General features: G+C 34.8%; 1 protein-coding gene and 1 long non-coding RNA gene across 2 annotated transcripts in view; one reads left to right on the forward strand and one right to left on the reverse strand.

Annotated features, from left to right (window-relative positions):
- Positions 1 to 20,762, reverse strand: part of LOC114342542 (ras-related and estrogen-regulated growth inhibitor) — a 603,448-nt gene that overhangs the window by 427,160 nt on the left and 155,526 nt on the right. The window lies entirely within an intron of this gene.
- The window catches only part of LOC126888385 (uncharacterized), a 30,684-nt gene that overhangs the window by 8,755 nt on the left and 1,167 nt on the right, over positions 1 to 20,762 (forward strand). The gene's annotated exons all lie outside the window — the stretch shown is intronic.

Here is a 20,762-nt window from a genome sequence, read left to right on the forward strand (position 1 = left end):
CACGGGAGCGACACTAGCGCTGGTGATATACCGTCGAACTAAAATCTGATCTTATGAGTATGTTAGATACGATATGACTTCCAGCGAAATTTTTAATATAAGCCTTCTGATACCATCTAGTAGCCAAATTCGTAAAAATATAGGCAAAACGTTGTGACTTCCGAAATCGGAAGTCATAACGGAATATATGAAGTAACAACGTATTACGAGAATCTACTTTGGAAGTCACATGGATACATGTATCAATATATATATATATATATATATTGTTATATTTCTATTTGATATGAAAATTAAATTTTGATAATTATAAACAAAATTCAATTTAATATAAAATATTTTCAATTTTCTCAACCACGGGCATATAAATTTAAAACAACCTGTATACAACAAATTGTTATATGTAATTTTAAGAAGTGATTAGAATAAGCGTACGAAACTCGGAACAATGTGCTTAGATAAACAAAGTGAATGACGCGTACCATTATCGTTCTTCTCGGAAGGTCGATCATTAGCCTATGCTAAATAAAACTCAGTGAAATAGATGATAGTTCATTATCGTTTTTCGCGGAAGGTTTCGATCATTAGCCTATGCTAAATAAGACTCATTTAAAAGAGAGAATAGGTCATTAAAATTTGTAAATAGTTAGAAAGTATTTTAGAATGGGAATTAAATATTTTCTTTTGAAATCCATTAAGCATATTTAGAAAGATTAAAAATTGGTTTTGAGGAATATTACGAATGAGAGTTGGTGGTGGAAGATTGATTTGTGAATTTGGAAGGGATATTTAGAAAGTAGGGGAATGGATGACAAAGTGAGAGCAGAATGTTTTGAGCTGTGGAGAAGTGAAGTCGAGTAGTAGACGGTAGTGTACGGAGAGTGAGAAAGCCGGTAGTTCCGTGAGTGTGGAGTATCTATCGTGGAACGAAAAGTAGGCCAGGTCGAGAGTAAAAGAACCTCCTTGAGCCAAGAGTGTCCCGGTAGCTGATAGCAGTTTCAAAAAAGGTAGAACACAGCATCACGACCGAAGCAGGAACGAGAGCTATTCGAGCTAGTTTTTCAAAGGAGTACATTACTGGAAGCCAGGACGAGGTTTGATCGCAGCCAAGGATAGCAGGAACGGGTTTTGTGTGAGGACATTTTCAGTTCACCAGGAAAAGGTCAGTCTCATTTGTTTGGACATGAATGTATGGGTTTTTCGTATTAAATTCCACATAAAAAATTGAATAACATAATCAATTATATCAGAAAAGCTTCATCAAACTTGAATAGAGTTGTTCCTAATAACTCCTAATAGTTAAATGTTAATAAAAACTTTCAATTGAAAACCAAAAGGAAATAAGATTCCCATTTGTAAAGGTTATGTTTAAGAATAATAAGAAATAGCAAATATTAAGCATTGATTGCCTTTTAAATAAAATAAAAAATATTTTGATTATAATTGTAACCCATATGTGTATTTTTTTTACTCTTTTCTTTTCTATCCCGATTAGGAACCATTAAGAAATATTTAGAAGCCACGAAAAAAACATATTGATATGTGATCTGGTTAATTAATTAGATTAGTATTAATACATTGATTAAATTAAGTGACATATAAGAATATTATCTCATATCAAAAATCAAGATCACAACAATATATATATATATATATATATATATATATATATATATATATATATATATATATATATATATATATATATATATATATATATATATATATATATATATATATATATATATATATATATATATATATATATAAACAAATGAAATAGAGAATGCGGAAAAATCCCCTTACGAACAATTCACACATCCACTACTTCGGGCTGGGAAAAATTTTTTTGAATATTTTTTGTTTGTTTTCGTACGAGTGGTGGTCCAAACCAGTACCTGTGGATCTTTTGATCACTGAGTGTGTTTCAAAGATCTACATCTTTTGTTTTTTCATATATATATATATATATATATATATATATATATATATATATACATCCCGCTATCATTATGTCATCTTTTCATGTTGCAGTCATTTGGCATCACCAAGAAATACTATCATTTTCGAATTTTAATTCGTGTATGTTTGTTGAGCGCATTTTTTAACGCCCTGTATCGTTCTCAGTTTTCTAAAATTTTAATTTTAAAAATTTAAATTATATACAAAAATTTTTACACTTCATAACCATTTTGACTTCCACCACATAAAAATGTGTATTTCCCATCATTTTGCCGCTTTTCGACGTTGCCACGAGTTAAAAATACCGATCTTTTGAGGACAGGTAGAAAAGGTCTATTGTAAACTTAGAGGATGGAATATTTTGGTAAAATATTCCATCCTCTCAGATTATAAACTACATAAAAGGTAGGTTCTTTACCTGTTCAGCTGGATTACCAAGCAAGGGTCTAAATATTTTACGAGTTGAATTGTGTTTATTTGATTTCATCTGTTAAATTAAAATTTCTCATACCGACTTAAAATATTTGTTTGAAAAATTCATTTTATATTTTCGTTTAATTTACTTAGGGTTTTTGGTCAGAATTTTGAAGAAACGCTTGGTTTGACATAAAATTTGGGACACGTACCTATAGCTAATATGTTAAAGAAAAAAAGTGATATTGTGCCGATATGTGCTTTTGATCTGGAGGTGAGTTTCGTCGGTTATAGGGTATGAAAACAAATACGTTCAAATAAGTCCGGAATTGGATAAACTGACTAATTCTAAGCAACTTCTATTTTATAGCGTTTTTCACTAAGTCAATACTTTTAGAGATATTTGCGAGTGAATATGTTCATTTTTCAACAAAAAAAAAAACGTTTTTATACGGTTTTTCGCAAATAACTCAAAAAGTAGGTACTTTATTGAAAAAAAATTAGCAAATAGTAAATATAGCTTATAAAAAAGTGAAAAAATGGGATATGTGTCAGGTCTGTAGACCCAGTAGAAGCAGAGTTATTGCTAAGCTTTGTTTTAAAACCAAGAGGAGTAGGTAAACTAAATGGCAGATTCACACCCAAGAAAGTCACTAGAAATATCATCAGATAAATCTTCTTTTTTGGTTGATCATATCGGCCTTTGACGGTAATCTTGACTAAAAATCTAAAAATAAAAGGAAGAACGCAGAAAATACAAGAATTGCTGATAAAATAAATAAACTGACCTATGAAATGCCAATAGTGTCAAAATTTGATATGAGTAAAATTGCCTGAGGTTGTACCAATTACAAACAAGGTGTACGGCGCGGGAAATTTGAATGACTCCTCTTGTTTAAAAACAGACTATAGTGAAAAATAAGCTCTTATATCTCAAATTCCAAATCGAATATTTTAACGTGAAATAAAAAAAATGAAACACTTTTCTGGGAAAACTTATTACAACTTTCTTAAAGTGTTTAAGAAAACGTTTATTTTTATTTTTTTTTTTAAGTTTCCAGCAGCAAGAGTAAGCAGGTTACGCTCAAAATACAGTTGTTCCTTTTTTTTTGGTTAAAAATATTCTAAAAACTCCCTCTAATTAACAGCCCAAATGGAATTAATCGTTACCACTTCACAAGTAACTTTATGTATTGTTTGTGTTTGTAAGTTTCATCAGTTCAAAGTGCTTATTTGTGGAAAAATTTGGTTTTAAAGTAAATTTTTTTAAATCTTTAATTTTGAATAAAAGACTTTTGTCAAAATAACTTAAAAATTATTAGTGATACCAAATATCTTAAAGAGTAAAAAATGTAGGTGTTGCTTTTTTAAATATTTGGAATTTTTTGATTTTCTGGAAGACAAAAATTGGTTAAGATATGGCTGTTCAAAATTTGCATATACATACTCGTGACTAGTGATTCGTTCGAGGCCTTTCAACAAAACCCCTTTCAAAAATAAGCATTTTGAACCAATGCAACTTACAGATCATATACAGGGTTTCCCCGAAAATAGTGCGTTCCTTAAAGGTATAGATAGAAAGCACAATGTAGAGCAAAAAAGTCTTATAACATTTTATTCTAAATTCAGCCGTTTGACCAAAAAACGAAAATACATTTTGATATGCAAATTGATACTCAATTAGTAAATAAACAAGGGGTCCCATTAGATTAAATTTCACAGTCACAGGTTCTTCTACGCCATGTTGCCAGGTCATATAAATTTATGAAAATAAAAATTTACTCTTATGGAGAACAACGTAATTTTTGTTGAAACGGTTAACTTTAGGAAAAAATGTTACAACACCTTTTTGTTCTAAATTGTGTATTATATCCACACCTTAAAGGAACGCACTATTTTCGGAGACACCCTGTATAAACAATACATTTATCTAAAGTAACGTGTGAAGCGGTAACAATTAATTTTCATGACTTTCTTTTGCCAAAAAAAAAGGGAACGATTTTATTTTCAGCGTAACTTGCTTACTTTTCACGCTAGAAACTGTTTTAAAAACACCAAAAAAAATTTTTTTTTAAACACTTTAAAAGAGTTATGATGAGTGTTTCCCGAAAAGTGCTTTATTTTTTTGGTTATTTTACGTTGAAATATTCGATTTGGTATTTGACGAATAAGAACCTATTTTTCATTAGCTGCAACCCTGCTTCTACTGGGTCTACAGACCTTATACTGACACCTCTTTTTCATAAGCTATATTATTGCTAGGAATATTTTCTTCGATAAAATATGTACATACTTACTTTTTGAGTTATTTGCGAAAATCCGTCCAAAACGTGTTTTTCTATGAAAAATAAACATATTCACTCGCACATACCTCGAAAAGTATTGACCTAAAACTTTTATAGAACAAAATTTGCTTAGAATTAGAATTAGTCAGTTTATCCACTTCCGGACTTATTTTGCACGTATGTTTTTTCACCTCCAAGAAGGGGTGAAAGTCACATCCAGGACAAGAGAACATATCGGCATAATCTCACTTTTTTCTTTGGCATTTTAGCTACGTGTGTGCCAAATTTTATGTCAATCCAAGCGGTTCTTTAAAATCTGGAGGTTTTGCGATATTTTATCGTGAGTGAATGGAATAATAATTATTACAACGGCAATTATTGCCGTTGTCACTTTTAGATAAGAAGTCATTATCACAATGATATAGTCAGGTTAACTGAATTGTATAATTATTGTTTTTATCATTAAATGTAAAAAACCTAGAATTATCCATGTCTGTCCGTCAATAAACACAACTCGTCTATTAGTAGGACAGAAAGAATGACAAATAAGGTGTCAAATGAAAGCCTATAACCAAAATATGATATTACATGTGAGAAGTTTGACCTCGGACTGCCTGTTCCAGAGTTGCAACCGAAAGTACTGTTTTAAATTCGTCGAAATAGTACAAACTATTGTTCAACACGACTAAGAAAGACCAGAACAAATACATACTTCCGGTTTCATGCCTGTCTGTTCGTCCATATCTGTAGGTGAACAAAATTCATCCGTCATATCAGCTGACAAAAAGTTACACGAAGGGTTCAAATATCGACTGCCGGTTCAACTTCCGGTCACTTTTTGTGAAAAATTAGAACTTACGATGTCCAATTGCTTGTTACAATTTTTTTTTATAAGTGTTCTACTCTATCTATTCTGACTTTTCATTAACTTACTTAGATCACATATAATTTAATACAGTTTTGATGTCAGGGTCTTCAAAATATATGTGGTGAGTTCCGGTATGTGATGAATGAAAAACGACTCCATAAGCAGAAGAAAAAAGTGTTCTCAAGACCTAAGACAATACATCGACTCACAAGAGCGTTGTGACAGTAGCAAAAATTCGAGTTGGGGTTCTAATTACTTTCTCATGCGGCTTACTCTCCTGACTTGGCCCCCTCCGATTATTAAGTGTTCCCAAATCTGAAGAAATGATGGGCGAGTCACAAAGTTTCACAAAAAAGCGAATATTTCGCGAAATGAACGTCAGATCGAAAAACCAAAAAATGCGTGTTCAATATTTTTCAAAAGTCTATCGATTGATACCAAAAACGAACCCCCACGGAAAGGGGTGAGGAGTAAATTAAAAATTTTAAATACGAACCCTGCGATATTTCGCGAAATGAACATCAGAGTGCCAGTGTGTGCTTTTTTCTGGGGATGAGTACCACCCCCTTCTCGAGTGTGAAAAAATATAGGTCCAAATAAGTCCGTAAGTGGATAAACTAATTAAATTCCTTGTAACTTTTGTTTTTAGATGGTTTTTCGCAAATAAATCAAAAAGTAAGTATTTGATCGAAAAACTATTCCTAGCAAATATAAAGCTTATAAAACAGTAAAAAAAATGATGTATGTATGAAGTCTGGACACACAATAAAAACAGAGTTGGAGCTAATCAAAAGTTGGTTCTTATTCGTCAAATTCCAAATCGACTAGTTCAACGTAAAATGTCCAAAAAATAACGCACTTTTCGGGGAAAACCCGCCACAAATTTTTTAAAGAGTTTAAAAAAAGTTTTATTTTTGTTATATAAAAAGTATCTATTCTATCACCATCAGCATCAAAAGTAGACCGGGCAGTATCGTCGCCCCCGCTAGCGAAATTATTCCGATTCGATTTTTTTGCACAAACTTACTCAAAAAGAGGTCCTTATAACATATCCAAAGGGTGCCGGGCGGTGTATTGGTCGAAAAATTGTTTAAAAAATTTTTTTGAAACAAATTCACAAAAACAATTTTTTCATTTCGAACAATTTTTTTTAGATAACTTGTGTCATTCTGGGCAAAAAAGGTGTCTTGCCATTTTTGTTTAAAATTGATTGTTGTCGAGTTATATGCGATTAAAAATTTGAAAAATGCTAAAATGGCCATTTTTAAGTCTTAATAACTCGATTAAAAGTTATTATTATGAAATTAAAAAGTGAGCAGATCAAGTTTCAAACCCTTGCTTCAAGGTCCTTAAGAGATTTTTGTCATTATTTTATTACAAAGCTGTTATTTTTAATTATTAATAATTAGCGCTATAGTCCCGGATTTATCGTCGCCCCTGTTAGTGAAATTATTCCGATTCGATTTTTTTGCACAAACTTACTCAAAAAGAGGTCCTTATAACATATTCACAAGGTGCCGTGGTCGAAAAATTGTTTAAACAATTTTTTAAACAAATCCACAAAAATAATTTTTTCACTTTGAACAATTTTTTTTTTAGATAATTTTGGACATTCTGAACAAAAAAGGTCTCTTGTCAATTTTCTCTAAAATTGATTGTTGTCGAGTTATACGCGATTTAAAACCTGAAAAATGCGAAAATGGCCATATAACTCGACAAAAATCAATTTTAGAGAAAAATCTCAAGATACCTTTTTTGCTCAGAATAACCCAACTTATCTAAAAAATCGTTCGTAATGAAAAAATTATTTTTGTGAATTTGTTTAAAAAATTGTTTAAGGTGATACAGTAGCGATCAACAGGTAGCCAAAACGCGTTCCAAGATTGCGGCTGTAATTTTGAATATTTTTTCAAGATATTTGGCACACGTATCCGTAATATAATAAAGAATGGCGGTACAGAGCCCAATTTGAAAAATATATTAGGTAATATTTGAAAATTATTCTGTAATTAAATACAATATTAAAAAAACGAGCCTCTACCGCCATTAAGAAGAACAAAAAAATACACTTTCTTCAAATAAACTTTTTTATCCGATGCCTAGATTTTGTGTCATTTTGGAACTACTAAAATGTTTTATTTCATTAGTCCAAAACAAAATTTAAATTTTTTAATTCGACAAAATATTTCCACGCACAGGCTGTGGTCTGTATTAATTCGAGAACCAAGAGAGACAGCTCATTAACCGCCTTTCATTTTTTCTTAGAAAATAAACGATCTCTACACAAAGTACTTATAGGATAATACGCCGCCGTTATGAAATGATTGTAGGATGTTAAAATGACGAAGGATGTTTTACCCGGAAATCCGAATTTTATATACTTTTGTTATATTTAATACCCTAATAGCACACGACGTCCTTTGGACGTCCAAAATAGGTCAATTTTTGGTCCTAACGTCCATGGACCATAAACGGACGTCCTTTGGACGTCCGACGCTGGACGTACTTCGGGTGTACTAAATATGTACGTCCTTTGGACGTCCGGCGTTGGACGTCCTTCAGGTGGACTAAATATGTACGTCCTTTGGACGTCCGGCGTTGGACGTCCTTCGGGTGGACTAAATATGTACGTCCTTCGGACGTCCGGTGTTGGACGTCCTTCGGGTGGAATAAATATGAACGTCCTTTGGACGTCCGTACTCGGACGAAATACGGACCTTTTCCAATCGTCCATATTGGATATATTCTACCAATAAGGGGATTAAACAGCAAAATTATTTAATAAAATATTAACTTAATTATGTTAATAAAATAGTTTAAATGGAAAAGATTATAAATCATATTTAATTCAAAACTGTATATGTAGTTTAATATCTAATACATGTTTTTGTTTTTATGTAAAGTGTGAAAATCTGATCGGTAAATTATTCGTTATGTCCACTCTACATCAACAATAAATTGAACAAGAAATTGACTAAGTTATTCAAGGCCAAATTTGACGAGTACAAAATGTATGATTTGTAAAAGAAAATGAAGGAATTTGATGAAATAGAACAATTGGATATGTTTTATTTTGTCAAATTTCTTTATTTTCTGTTTATTCATGGCAAAATTGGATGTAGAATTGTGTTTTGTATAAGCCAAATTTGACCTTGAATAACTTGTCGTCAATTTCTTGTTCAATTATTGTTGATGTAAAGTGTACTTTATAATGTTTTATTATTCCCGTTACCAAGATGATAGAAGTTTGGTGGTTAATTCTAATAAGCAAAAATATAATTTTTATCAATGTATCCTTACTACAGATGAATATTGAGAGCATCTTTTTGAAGTTGAGCGTACGTGTGCCCAAAATAGGTCCAGTTTTAGTCCTAATGCGGATGGACTATAAATGAACGTCCTTCGGACGTCCGACGTTGGACGTACTTACGTGTTGAATAAATATGAACGTCCTTTGGACGTCCATTGGACGTCCGTGCTCGGACGTCCGTTGGACATTGACATCGATCCGTGAGCGTCATCTGCAAAGAAGAAAATCACAAGCCAGGGCAACCAATCCAAATAGTGAGTGTTTCAAACTTTTGCGTCGTGTTGTCAAAAGTTTATTTAATTATTTATGTTTTTCCTTACATACTTACATATTTTTTCAAGCTTTTTGGTATATTTTTCATATTTTTTACTATATTTCGATAAAAAAATTCTTCGCAGTTTTATCCTAATCAACATCATCATCATTCTATCCAAAAAGGCAAATCGCCAAAATCGCAATTTTATCATAATATGATATGTATATTTGCATTTTACCACATTTTTTCGATGTTTTGAAACATTTTTGTATATCTTTTGTGTATCTATCTATATTTTGTATATCACCCCTCCTCGGGGTGAAACTCACCCCCCAAATTCACATACTAATTTGTAAGTACACATACTTTGTAAGTATGGAATAAAGGTTGCTTAATATTAATCAGTTTATCGAAGTCCGGACTTATTTTGAACGTTTTTCACCCCAGAGAAAGAGTGAAACTCACCCCAGGGCAATAGCACACATTGGCACAATATCACTTTTTTTCTTTGGCATGTTAGCTATGCGTATGCCAAATTTCATGTCAATCCTTTAAAATTTACAGCAAAAACCATCAAAGAATGTAGTAATACTTGTTTTCATGAAGTCGGTGATAGAGTTTGACAAATCTTTATGGTTGTTAAATATCTTTTAATTTGTGTATTCGATTTTTAAAGGTAGGTACTATATACGTCCATTTGGCACAATAAAAAATAACCTTCGACCTGTACATATTGCTTGTATCGATGCTCGGTGCATTGTTCAGTCATAAATTTTACCTGTCCCTATAGCGTCGGCCGTCGGGTCCTATTGTAAATTATTATAATAATAGTCCGTCTCGGTATTTTATTATTTCTGTCATAAGTATCTCTGTGGAAATGCAAATACTGCTTGTAACATCCCAAAAACCAGCTCTACTATTAATTGTACTCGTATAAATAAGTGTATAATATGTACCTACCTACTTATTTATTGTATTCATTTATAGACCTGGATCCCGCGTAATAAAAAAAGTTGATTAACAGCAAGCTGAAAATTTGTTAATAGCTTCACGGTGTCTAGTCGGACAAACTTTGATGTACGGGAATACTGGAACCGGGGAAGTTTTAATTGTGGAACAGGTTAAAAACTTGGAACATCAGACTACCGAAAACGTTCCATGTATTTTGTCGGACAGAACTTCCAATTGATTTGTTACCATTTCATTAAACTCTTATGCAAAAATCAGACTGCGTACCAGTCTACTTTTATTCTCTTAATATTTTTACTTAAAAAAAGTGTACTACAATCATCTCGCTAAACTTAATATAATTGTTTTCGAGATAAACCCATTTTAAATCTGCGATATAACATAATTGTTTGCATAATATTGTAGTTAAATCCGAAAAATCAACTTAAAACCATAATAATAATTGTGCCAATTCTCATTTATGTCATTTATATTTTTGGAGATTTTTATGGTTTATAAGTTATTTTTCGAGTTTAGCGAGACGAATGTAGTATATATTTTTTAAGTAATAATATTAAGAGAATAAAACTTTTGATTCGAAAAGTATATGTAATGTAGAGTTCCCTCAGCGATGTGATATAATATTATTACAGTATAGCTCCCCGTGCATGACAAGCTTATGGAGGTAGCCCATATAGCCTAGGCTATAATATTATTAAAAAAATCACTTAGATGGGACAGTGGCTTTAGGAAATTCGAGACATCAAAAATGGCCAATTTTTAAGGTGGTGCGTTAATTTCTTGGAGAAATGTAATTATAATTTAATGTAAATAATCTAATATCCAATAATTGTAAATTAATATAAGATGTAATATAAGTTCCTTAAAAAATATATTTTTTATTTCCCACAATACATTCTCCACAGGTATAAATATCGTCTCTAGACGTCCACCGAACGTCCTCCCAGGACGTTAGATGGATGATCGGCAGCAATACATTGGACCAAACTGGGACGTCCTATGAAGGCCCAATTGACGTCCACCGAACGTCCCTTCGGACGTTAGGTGGACCTCCATTGGGCGTGTGGCAACGTGGAATTTGGACCAAAATTGGACGTCCTGTTAAGGCCCAATTCACGTCCCCTAAGACGTCCGATTAAGATCCAATTTACTCCGATTAAGGTCCAATTTACGTCCAATTAAGGTCCCATTTACGTCCGATTAAGGTCCAATTTACGTCCGATTAAAGTCCAATTTACGTCCGATTAAGGTTCAATTTACGTCCGATTAAGGTCCAATTTACGTCCGATTAAGGTTCAATTTACGTCCGATTAAGGTCCAATTTACGTCCGATTAGGGTCCAATTTACGTCCCCTAGGACGTCCGATTAAGGTCCAATTTACGTCCGATTAAGATCCAATATATGTCCCCTCGGACATTAGATGGACGTCCAATGGACGTTCGGTAGCGCGACATTTGGACCACAATAGGACGTATAAAGGACGTTCCTCGGACGAAATCGGACGTCCAATGGACGTCCCTAAAGTCCGTGAAGGACGTCCATTGGACGTCCTTGTGCTATTAGGGTAGGTACCTACCTATAATTCTGGTGATTTTTTAAATCCTCTATTGTTAAGAGAATTTACACCTTTAGCCAAAGTTTTACGATTTTCTAACGGAAATTAACAAGTTATTTTAAATACGCACCAATTATCGATGTTGAAAGGAGTTTTTCAAGTTATAAAAATATTTTGTCTGATCAAAGAATATGTTTCCTCGTAAAGAATTTGGAAAAACACATTGTAGTGAATTATAATCGAAGATATATTTATAGTGATATTGTTGTTTTATTTTAAATAGGTAACTATTGGTAGCAGTTTTTGTAAAAACTGTGAATAAATTGCATATATAAAAAATGATTTTATTTGAAAAATAATAACTAAGATTACTAAATAAGACAGAAAATTTGTGGTTTCCCGAAATGCGCATTTTTTGAATTTTTGTGCATATCTTGCGCATATTTCGTAATTTTTTACCGCATATATATGCGAATATTTCATCAAAATTGATCGCATATAAATCCGCTCCCTAGTCATTGTATTCTGTTGGCTGATTCCAATGATTTGAGCCGCCGTACGACACGTTGGGACCAATGGGAGTGAAGATACGTAACTAATACCTATCAAGAGGTTTACTCAAACTTCTTTTCTGTACTTATACCTACCACTCGGTATAAGTACAAAAAAGAAGCTTGTGTAAACCTTTGCACAACTGTGTAAATACTAAAGAAAAATCTAAAATATTAAAAAAAATAGTGGAATCCGTTAATCTGTTCTCGAAAAAATTAGCTATGAAAATGAGCATAATTTTCTATATCCCTAACTTTTGACGAGCAGTTTAGCTTAAATGGGGAAAAGCGGTAAGCTTAGACCAAACACCAGTAGGAGGCATTCAATTAATTGAGGAAAAAAATTAAATGGATAACAATATTCATTTCAGTTATAGAAATGGCATTGCCCCGCTAGAATGGTTGAAATCACAAGTAACAATTAATAGTCCTACAAAACAGGCAGGCGCTTGAAAGTGATAAGCCCATTGAACAATAAGCCTGCGAACTGCCTTTTAAACACATTCTTAAAAATAATCCATAACACAATTAAAAAAAGGTTTGTTAAGAAATTCTTTTATAGACTTCCGAAATTCAACAACTTCTCCTGATTATGTTTAAAAAACGTACGGAATGCACTAAATGAAAAAAAGAAGAAAAAGATTTATCATACCGTTATACTCTAATATATTCTTACGTTGAATATTTGATGCTTCCCTGTAGAGTATAAAACGGACAGTTGTGTTTTTCCCGTGAGCTGCCTTGTTTAGTCTTCTTTGTCGTTCTATTCGTTAAATCCTATCCTCTCAAGTCACAGCGTCAGAAAGCAGTGGGTATATGCAGTGAACGGGAGGCCTATGTCGAGCAGTGAACGTTGGGGCCCTTTCGCGTTTATCATATGTAGAGAAGTCGCTTGTCAAAAACTGGACGTATGTAATCGTATTCTATTTGTTAAATACTCTCACCTAATATGTCATACCATGTGTGTTAATCCATTTTATTTCTACAATTTTAAAGTGTTATTACATGCCGTCATTTTCATTTGTCTACACCATCTTATTCTGCCAGTTAAATCCCATCATTTCAGACGCTGTACGTCACGATTGAACCAATAGAACCGTAGATACAAGACTAAGGCCCTTTTGACATATTGCTTGTTTGATTTTTCTGTGTCATTGTCTTCTATGATGTCTAAGGCATATCTCTGATATGCCCTATTTTTAAATTGGACTTCGTAAGTCCTAGGTTTTCACCCACAAGCTTTTATTTGACACCTCGTTTGTCATTCTACCCGGTATAATGGCGGAGGAGTTATATTGGCGGTCGTACGGACCGACAGAAAGAGTACCCAGCTCAAATATCTCACCTTTAGTACCATCCTTGGATTATAAGCTTTCATTTGACACCTCATTTATTATTATAGCTGGTATAATGATAGAGGAGTTACATTCGCGGTCGGACGGACCCACCGACAGACCGCCTAGGTCAAATATCTCACCTTTAGTACCATCCTTGTATTACCAGCTTACATTTGACACCTTATTTGTCGTTCTACCTAGTATAATGACGGAGAAGTTACATTCGCGGTCGTACGGACCGACAGAAAGATTGTCTAGGCCAAATATCTCACTTTTAGTACCATCCTTGGATTATAAGCTTTCATTTGACACCTTATTTATCATTCTACTTGGTATAAAGACGCAGAAGTTATAGTCGCGGTCGTACGGACCGGCGGAAAGACAGCCTAGGTCAAATCGCTCACCTGTAGTACTATCATTGGATTATCAGCTTTCATTTGACACCTCATTTGTCATTCTACCTGGTATAACGACGGAGGGGTTATATGCGCGGTCGTACGGACCGACGGAAAGACAGCCTGGGTCAAATATCTCACCTTTAGTACCATCCTTGGAATATAAGCTTTCATTTGACACCTCATTTGTCATTCTACCTGGTATAATGACGGAGAAGTTATATTCGCGGTCGTACGGACCGACAGAAAGATTGCCTAGGCCAAATATCTCACCTCTAGTACCATCCTTGGATTATAAGCTTTCATTTGACACCTCATTTATCATTCTACCTGGTATAATGATTGAGGAGTTATACTCGCGGTCGGACGGACCGACGGACAGACCATGTAGGTCAAATATCTCACCTTTAGTACCATCCTTGGAATATCAGCCTTCATTTGACACCTCATTTCTCATTCTACATGGTATAATGACGGAGGAGTTATATTCCCGGTCGTACGGACCGTCGGAAAGACAGCCTAGGTCAAATATCTCACCTTTATTACCATCCTTGGAATATAAGCTTTCATTTGACACCTCATTTGTCATTCTACTTGGTATAAAGACGCAGAAGTTATAGTCGCGGTCGTACGGACCGGCGGAAAGACAGCCTAGGTCAAATCGCTCACCTGTAGTACTATCATTGGATTATCAGCTTTCATTTGACACCTCATTTGTCATTCTACCTGGTATAACGACGGAGGGGTTATATGCGCGGTCGTACGGACCGACGGAAAGACAGCCTGGGTCAAATATCTCACCTTTAGTACCATCCTTGGAATATAAGCTTTCATTTGACACCTCATTTGTCATTCTACCTGGTATAATGACGGAGAAGTTATATTCGCGGTCGTACGGACCGACAGAAAGATTGCCTAGGCCAAATATCTCACCTTTAGTACCATCCTTGGATTATAAGCTTTCATTTGACACCTCATTTATCATTCTACCTGGTATAATGATTGAGGAGTTATACTCGCGGTCGGACGGACCGACGGACAGACCATGTAGGTCAAATATCTCACCTTTAGTACCATCCTTGGAATATCAGCCTTCATTTGACACCTCATTTCTCATTCTACATGGTATAATGACGGAGGAGTTATATTCCCGGTCGTACGGACCGTCGGAAAGACAGCCTAGGTCAAATATCTCACCTTTATTACCATCCTTGGAATATAAGCTTTCATTTGACACCTCATTTGTCATTCTACCTGGTATAATGATGGAGGAGTTATATTGGCGGTCGGAGGGACCGGCGCACAGATCGCCTAAGTTAAATATCTCACCTTTAGTACCATCCTTGTATTATAAGCTTTCTTTTGACACCTCATTTGTCATTCTACCTGGTATAATGACGGAGGAGTTATATTCGCGGTCGGAGGGACCGACGGAAAGACAGCCTAGGTCAAATATCTCACCTTTAGTACCATCCTTGTATTATAAGCTTTCTTTTGACACCTCATTTGTCATTCTACCTGGTATAATGACGGAGGAGTTATATTTGCGGTCGGAGGGACCGACGGAAAGACAGCCTAGGTCAAATATCTCACCGTTAGTACCATCCTTGGATTATATGCTTTCATTTGACACCTCATTTGTCATTCTACCTGGTATAATGATGGAGGAGTTATATTCGCGGTCGTAAAGACCGACGGACAGACCGCCAAGGTCAAATATCTCACCTTTAGTACCATCCTTGGATTATCAGCTTTCATTTGATACCTCATTTGTCATTCTAGCTGGTATATTGACGGAGGAGTTGTGGTTACAGACAGACGGACAGACGGACGTGGATAATACAAAGTTTTCACATTTTTTCAAAATTGGGTGAAAACAATAAAACATGATGCCACACTGATTTCTTTATGAAAATAATATATACATTCTCAAATTGTCTATTTTTCGTTGTGAATAATATTGTATTCAACAGTGATGCCAAATTTCTGATGCCAAAATGATTGATAATGAAAGTGGGATATACGTTTTCATGTATATAACGGCAGCGACAAAACGGTAAAACACTGAACTAAATGTATATAATATTTTCACTGTACGATCATTTTGGACTCAAACATTTTATGGAATAAACTTATATAACTTAGTAAGAGGTAAACAAGGAAAGCTGATATATTAAAGTAACATCAAGGAATCAAATCTCTAACTACCGAGCTGATTAGACTTCTGGTAGCAAGTACAGGAATAAAGTTATTAAGGTAGTGTAAAGTGGCATCGATATACAGATGCCACTTTGCAAGACGATGCCAAATCGATGGTAAATGCATAATGTATCGATGCCAAATTGATAGTAGGATGTATATATATATATATATATATATATACGGAATTCTGAGGTTATTGGGATATGCAGCGGTGAAATAAGTGTACTCTTTTAACTAAGTTTCAAGCTTTCGAAAATGTTTATTTTCATCATCAGGAATAACTGAAATAAAGTGCTACTGTTAGTACAGCATCCTCGAAAACATATAGTACAAGGTGTAAAGGTTTAAAAACTTACGTTATTGAGATTTGCTTTCCGTGGATGTTATACTCACAGGTGACAAATTCACGCACCACTCATTGATTGAGTCAAATATTAAAAAATACATGGTGTAAAAGACCAAATTGACAAATTATTTTCTACACTAACACATAAGAAAAAGACAATTAAAAAGATTTACATGCCACGTGTGCCGGCAAGTGTGAAATGTGAGGTTAGAAGTCAATGTCATTCCTGGACATACGCAAATGACACCACTTCTTCTTTTTTCTTTGTCTTATGTAGTACTAATACTTTAAGAATACACATCAAAAATTTACCAGAGTTTTGCTTGAAGTTAAAAACCAAAATTATAAATAATTTACATTTCAATGTACTGAAAGCTGGAAACTTTACAATGAATCAGTTGATAAGACATCATTGAAATGAGGATAGTTGTCCAAACATAATAGATATGAGTAAATAGAGCTTAATTGATTTACGTCACTCCTTTTGTTCATTGCATTAGAATTCTGCGAAATGAAAGCCATCTCTAAGAACAGGCTTTTAGTATAGTTGGATTCAGAAGCTAAAACTCTGACCGATTCGTAATTCATTTTGTGATGTTCTTTATTGACATGTTCGGCAAGAGCAGATCTTTCAGGATATAATCTGCTATCACTGCGGTGACTAACTAAACGACTACCTAAATTGCGTGCGGTTTGTCCAACATATACCAAATTACAGTTGTTACAGCAGTGGCGGATCCAGAGGGGGGGCGCGGGGGGCGCGCGCCCCCCCTCAGTTAAAGAAAGTTATAGCCTATACCATATTTTTAAGTTTAAACGAAAAATTTGATTTGGAAAAGTCGTTAACAACACAAGTTTAATAATGTTTTGATAGTATGATGATTTTAAAAACCACCAATGATGTATATTTCTCGCGGTAAGAGGTAACGGATAGTCATGTGATGAGCGATGCAGCGGTGTAAACGGGAGTTAACCAGCCGTCTGGACGCTGACGGTGACGGACTGGCGGGTAAAGATGGAAAATACCGCTACTTTCTGGTATTAGGTGTCGGCGTTCCGTGACTCAGCTGTAATAGGTGACGGTATTATATTATTTTTGTCACCTACTACCTGACAGCAGGAGACTGCTATCCCCTCCCCAGCCCTTCGGTATTATGGGTCCTGTCTGAGTATTTCAGCATTATTTATACAAATACTAAAATAATAATAAATACATTTGATATTTTATCATTAATAAAAATGTAATTTTCAATCTGCTTTCAATCAGCTTTTAATAGGTAAACTAATTTAATACCTTATTCTAACCATAAATTGTGGCCGGTAAAATTGATATTTTATAATCAGTATAGTTTTATTTTTCAGTAAAAAGTATCCTTTTATAGTCTCTATACTCTTAAAAATAGTTAGGTAGTTTTAGCGTGATTGGCCGTAAAGACAGACAGGAAGAAACCACTTCATCTTAATAATAGTATAGATCAATATTACAACTACTATGACAAATACCCATGAATACGGTGACAGAAAAGGGTGACAGCGAGACAGCGTCCTAATACCTCACCGCGATATTCGACGACGGCAGACGGAGACGGTTACAGAAATATTAGGGATATTGCCGTAACGTATTACCTTTGTCACGAATACCTGGTGGTAATAGGGTGACTTATCCTAATACGATATATAACGCCCATCTCTACTGGCGGGACGATCGCAGTGCGGCTGCGGTGCTGGTGCCTGCGGGGCGCTTGAGTACTAAGCTGGAAGCAGAGAGTAGCCTAGAAGCTGTCTGCTAGTTTATTAGTAGTTCCTAGTGTTCCTAGTGTTTGTGTCCGGTCCGTCATGAGCACAGTAGCTAATGCGTGATCGCAGCTTGTATCATACCAAAGTGTTTCGGCTAATTGCATAGTTGCGATATTTTTGTCAAGTGTGAGTTGTTTGTGATATTTGGTATACCGTTGGTGTTGGAAAATGGATCGTTTCTTAGTTAAAAAGAGAAGAATAAGTTATCAAGAGGAACAAGATGTTGAGGAACAGTCTGGTTTGTCTCCGTCTCATAACCTAATGCCAGTTGATGAACCTGCAGAGGATCAACAATCGACCTCGACATCGGTTGATAATGTAAATAGTTCTTCTCACGACATTGGTTATTATTTACAAAACATTTCAAGTTCAAATGATCACTCAAAGTATATTATTTTAACTCAACACTGGACACCCGAAAAAAACTACCAATTCCCTACGTCTTCTCACATCAAAAGAGGACGTGAGGAGCTAAGGCGAGTGAATCATGGGCACTTCGAAAAATACCCCTGGTTGGTATTTTCCGAATTCAAACAAGGGCTATTTTGTAAATATGGTGCCGTTTTTTGCCACGGAAAGAAAGCTGGCGGTCAAAATACAGTGCCTTTGAGAAAGTTAGTATCCGAACCATTGAATAAATACGCAAAACTTTCTGGAAAAGATGGCGACCTTGAGTCTCATAACTCTAATGAGTATCACAAGAAAGCTGAACTTGATTCGAAAAACTATATAAAAATCTTCGAAAATCCTGACCTTAAAATAGTAAATAGGTTGGATCAAAATAGAAAAGAACAGGTGGCACAAAACCGTTTAAGACTGGTGCCGATAATCAAAACTATATTGTTACATGGCAAGCAAAACATTCCACTGAGGGGACATCGTGATGATGGAAATTTGATGGAAAGTGCAGACAATCCCGTGGAGAATGATGGTAATTTTAGAACACTGTTACGGTTCAGAATTGACAGTGGTGACACTCAACTTGCAGAACACTTGAAATCCAGTGGTGCCAATGCTACGTACATAAGCAAAACTACGGCCAATGGTTTGATTAACTGTTGTGGCGAGGAAATTTTAGATGAAATAAAACAAAGAGTTTCAAAGGTAAAGTTTTATTCAATTTTGTTTGACGAAACGACTGATGCATCTCATACTTCCCAGCTAAGCCTCTCTCTGCGTTATGTATATAAAGATGTCATAAGAGAAGATTTTGTTGGCTTTATTGATCTTCATAAAGCCAACTACTCTCATGTTGATGTTGATCCCGAAGTGGAACCTGTTATAACAGGGGAAATCCTAGGTCAGACGGTGGTGAATTTTATGATATTTTTGGGGTTAAACACGAATAATTGTGTTGGAATAAGTTGTGATGGCTGTTCCGTCAACATGTCTGAAATGCGGGGTGCGGTTACAGAGATACAAAAGGTGGCGACCAATAGCATTATGTGTGGGTGTAAAAACCATGCATTGAACTTAAGCATATCCAAATGTAATAAGGTCCAACACGTAAGAAATGCTCTAGGAACCATCAAAGAAGTAACAAGCTTTTTCAACTCATCAGGAAAAAGAAATTCAGTTTTGAAAAAGGTGTTGGGACATCAGATGAGAGGCTATTGTGAGACGCGTTGGGTAGAGCGTCACGAGGCTGTTTTAGAATTCACAGAAGACATGCCTAAAATTGCGGAAGCTCTCAAATGCATATCACAGTGGAGGGACAGCACAACGTCAAGTAAAGCCCGCGCTCTGTTGTGCTCAATTTCAACTTGTGATTTTATCATCACAATGCATTGCCTGAGTGACACAGCAGATGTTACATGTGGTCTTAGTAAATATCTACAAACAGAAGCTATAGATGTATGCTCAGCCAAAAGTAAAATTGACAATATGATGAAAACCATTCAGAATAAAAGAGACAAGACCAACGAATTCTTCCTTTTAATTTTCAGTAGTGCTGAAAAAACCATGGACGCGATGGATGTACAAATGCGTGTCCCCAGAATTGTACGGAAGCAAGTTAATAGGCCCAACTACACACTATTAACAGGTGACAACCAACGATCACAAGTTTCAAAGTATTGGGAAACTGCTGTTTACATACCGATTCTAGACAATCTCATAACTGATTTGACAAGCAGATTTTCAGACGAGTCTTTGGATTGCTACAAGCTAAACATTTTAGTTCCATCAACGTTAGATTCCGTGTCAAATGTGAAATCCAGCTTTGAAAGTATTTGTGATAAATACTCTTCTGTATTGTCAATTAAAAAGGAAACAATGCTAATGAAGATTTTGAATGAGATTTGCTCCCTAAAGAACATGGTTAACTACAACGTTTTCAAAGAAATCAGTACCCCTATGACGTGTTTTCAAAATCTTGATGAGCACAACTACCCTATTTTGAAGTCTTTGGTGCAGATCCTGCTTACTTTACCAATATCAATAGGTGAGTAAAACATTGGCATGATAAATAAATTAGAGATATATAGGTTATATTTACCTTAATCGTCGATACAG

Source organism: Diabrotica virgifera, chromosome 7 (genome assembly GCF_917563875.1).
Source record: "Diabrotica virgifera virgifera chromosome 7, PGI_DIABVI_V3a".
NCBI lineage: Eukaryota > Metazoa > Arthropoda > Insecta > Coleoptera > Chrysomelidae > Diabrotica > Diabrotica virgifera.